Here is a 4,211-nt window from a genome sequence, read left to right on the forward strand (position 1 = left end):
CTCTTGGATTTACTCCCATTTTTAAAAGATGATATGCTATAGGACAGTGATTACAATTTTTTACTATTTGTCTAGCTTGCTCTCTGGTAATATGAAACATTCTTTTTAAAGCCAAAGCATTTTGATGATGACATTGATGACTTTTTTGAGCTACTTTTAGAATATTTTTCATAAATTGTTCTTTGGTTAATAAGTCTGCTATTTTGTTACCTAAAGACAGCATACCTGGCAAATTAGTATGTCCTCTTATATGACCAATGAAACATTTATTTTGCCTGGTTATATGAAGGCACACTAAAAGCAAACCTTTGAGAATCTTGTGGACTCAATTTAATAGTGAAAAAACAGTCTTGCAGGCAATTATTATAATAAAGAGCCCCTCAGGTATAGCTGCCAGGGACGGGAAACCTGGCTGTAAGGCTCCCATATCCTGTATGGTAGCATTAATTGCTCTAAGATCTTGCAACTGTCTCCATTTCCCTGATTTCTTCCTTATAACAAATATAGGAGTATTTCACGGACTATTAGATTCTTCCAAATGTCCCTTATTTAGTTGTTCTAACACTAATTGTTCTACAGCCTGTAATTTTTTTTCTGAAAGGGGCCACTCTCTGATTTTTATATATCTGTACCACTTCTGTAAGAGTCCGAATCAAGGACTCCAAGTATTACTTCAAAACTTTTCTTATAATTAGAACTTCTTCCTAATATGAGTCCTACAGTGCCAACAGGCAGAGGGCCAAACACATTAGTTTCTATGGTTGGATCCCGTCCATCTGGGATTAAATATAGTCCTTTTTAAGTCCAGGCTGGCACTTCCTTGTGTGGTTCTGGGCAAATCATGAATAGTAAATGGCTGTGCCAAAGGACTTAAGTGGAACTAGGGGAACTCAAGTTACCATTTTCTTCAATGGTCCCTCTTTCATTTAGGGGGCTGAGGGCTTGCCCCCTCCTCATTTTTTGTCTCCTTTTTTTCTTTCTCTAGGGGTGTCCCATCTTTATGATACTTAGACTTACATTCATTTTTCCAATGTTTTCCTTTCTTGCACCTAGGACAGATCCCAGGAGGTTCTCGCTTATTACCAGGTTTTCTCTCTCCATTATTGTTCCTTTTATTTTTACTAGGATATTCTTTACTCACGTGACCTGGCTTTCCACATGAGAAACAAACCCCCTCGTTATTGGTCTGAGGTCTGCTTTTAAGATTTTGAATATAGGCGCTAAAATGCTGTCCCTTCATTGCTGCAGCATAGGCCATTCCTTGGACCACAGCTGGTGAGGCATCTAAATATACTTTTATAGAAACCTTGCTCCCTTGACCCTCCAGCATATGCCCCAAAATTGAGAGAAACAAGTCTCTGTTCTCGGATTGAGAATGCCCCATGATTGTTACTTTCTCATCGTCTTAACCTGGTGATCCTTTACCAGTGAGCCTACAGCACTTGACGAGGTCCTATCCTTGCCTGAAAAATATTAAAAAGAGAGAAAAGGGGAGAGATAGCTTACCCTCCGAGGGTCCCTGTTCGGGCACCATCTGCGATGGACCAGTCCAGACCAGAGCAGTTCAGTCCGATGGGAACAGGGTCCTTGAGAGAGTGGGCAAGGATTCGGCGAGTGACAGACAGACACACAAGAGCTTGGTGACAGTCTGAGTGTAATTTTTGCAGCTGCAAGGTTTGAGATATATACAGCAAAGATTGCAAAATCTCCCCAACAGAAACTGCAGAACAGCCATGCCAGGATTTACAATTCCAGAGATAAAAGCAAAACAACCCTACCAACCATCATGTACAGCCAAAACACACCTCCCCATCCCGTCGACCTGGCACCATACGGCAAACCCTCACCGTGGCCTTCACTGCCAGCCTTTCCCACGTACTCGGGATTCCGCTCAGCTCTGTGGTTTCAGGTCAGAATGACCTTAACCCATCACGTACTTTCAACATTAGCTGTACCTGATATTACATTTTTAAGAATTTGATAACATTTTTTTGCTTATTTGTAGTGGACCATCGGGCTTTTAAGTCATTCCTTAACCCATTAGATCCTAAAAAGTCATCCCATGTTGATTGAGTTCCTGAGAACTCTTCCTGCATACTAGGATAATTAAAAGATTTCAATAAAGGCAGTGACACCTCTGCCAGGACTGGAGAGGCAGTGAAAGATGTGATACAACACTTAATCTATAGTTTTGTGGCCTTACGCCTACCCCCCAAAAATTAAAACTGATAACGCTTCTGCTTATACATCCCAAGCATTTGCTAAATTCTGTAAGGAATGGGGAATAGAACATGTTACTGGAATACCTTATAATCCCCAAGGGCAAGCTATTATTGAGAGAGCTCATCAAAATCTTAAACTTCAGATTCAAAGATTAAAAAATAGCAAAACTTACTTTTCTCCTCATCAATTATTGACACATGCCGTATTTACTCTGAATCATTTAAATACTAATGATGAAAACCTGACACCAATGATGAAACATTGGGGTGCTATACAAACACAAGAACAGCCCCAAGTGCTATGGAAAGACTTATTAACTGGATCCTGGAAACGACCTAACATTCTAATAACCTCGGGAAGAGGATATGCATTTGTGTTTCCACAGGACACTGAAGCTCCCATCTGGATTCCTGACAGGTTCATCAGGCCCTACAATAAAGTCTTAAAACCAGAAAGATGCTGAGAGACATGACTGGAAAGACGGGGAAACTCAGATCTTCTCATCTGCAGACCAAGACAACACAGGAGGCCATCCATTACCCACTACAATCTCCTGATTATGTTTTAGATTATTCCATTGCTAATCCAAATTATGATTATACCTCTTATTTAACAAATAATGTGCAAAAGTTTAACGGTTATATTTCTTATATTCCTAATACATTAAAAAACCAATTAGGGGATGGTACACTCCTGGATGGGTGGCACCTATTTAAGTTAGCCACTCTCCTACAGACAATAAGACTACTATTTATTTTAGCCTTTTTCACCTTTTCGCGGCTGCCATCATGTTGCTCTTAAAGAAGCCTAAAGAAACTAAAACTACATTTATTGGAGTAAGAGCATGTATAAATTATCCTTATGGAATTTTAGCTGCTAAACCAGAAAATTTTACCATTTATAATCACGGAAAATCTTATCATGTAAAATGCACAAACTGTGTGTTAACTAATTGTTTGACTCCCACTCTGGATATAGAGTACTCAGTAATAGTTTTATTAAAAAGACCGAGTTTTGTTATGTTGCCGGTTGATTTGGGAGAACATCCGTGGTTTGACAACTCAGCATTACAAACATTAAAAGGTTTGAATCAGCTTATGAGACCTAAACGCTTTGTAGCAGCATTGATCTTAGGTATTAGTGCACTTATTGCTATACTTACCTCCTTAACAGTATCTACTGTAGCATTAGTTAAAGAAGTAAAAACAGCTCATTTTGTTAATGATTTAAGCAAAAATGTTTCTGTTGCTTTAGCCGAGCAGTACAACATAAATCAAAAATTAGATATGAGATTAAACGCTTTAGAAGAAATGATTTTAGCTTTAGGACAGGAAGTGAAAAATTTAAAGGTACAGCTCTCTACTAAGTGTCATGCTAGTTTTAAATATATTTGTGTGACTCCTTTAAATTATAATACATACTTAAATTGGAATGCTACCAGAAACCGTTTGTTAGGAGTATAGAAAGACACTGGAATATCTCATGATATGCAGAATTTGCAATTACAAATATCAACAATGAGTCAGGCACATTTGGATGATGAAGATATCTCTTTTCTTGCACAATCACTAAAGAATAATTTGATTTTGCTTAATCCTTTAATAATAATTCTGTAATCCTATAAAAACCCTGACCTGACAATCACCAGGGCTGCTTCTGCTTCCCCAGTCAGACCTCCAGTTTCTCCCCCCCACACCACTGGTAAGGTAAGAGAGCGCTCAAGAAACCACTTTTGTTTTTGGTTTCTCTCCTGGTTTTGGCTAGCCGGTGATCTGTCACCATCTGGTTCTGGGCTCTGATCAAAAAAACTAGGTGGGAAGCTGGACGCAGCAAATCTCCCCCTAGTCGGGTTCTGGAGGAGACGTCCCTGGACCCACCTGGCTGTGAGCCCAAAAGCTTGTCTTTTGGGACCTGGATTTGATGGCAATCTGGTTGATGTTATTTGTCTGTGCTTGTCTTGTTCTGTGTTTTGGTCTTGTATCTGTGTT

Source organism: Nannospalax galili, unplaced genomic scaffold (assembly GCF_000622305.1).
Source record: "Nannospalax galili isolate Female #2095 unplaced genomic scaffold, S.galili_v1.0 scaffold1036, whole genome shotgun sequence".
Classification (NCBI taxonomy): Eukaryota; Metazoa; Chordata; class Mammalia; order Rodentia; family Spalacidae; genus Nannospalax; species Nannospalax galili.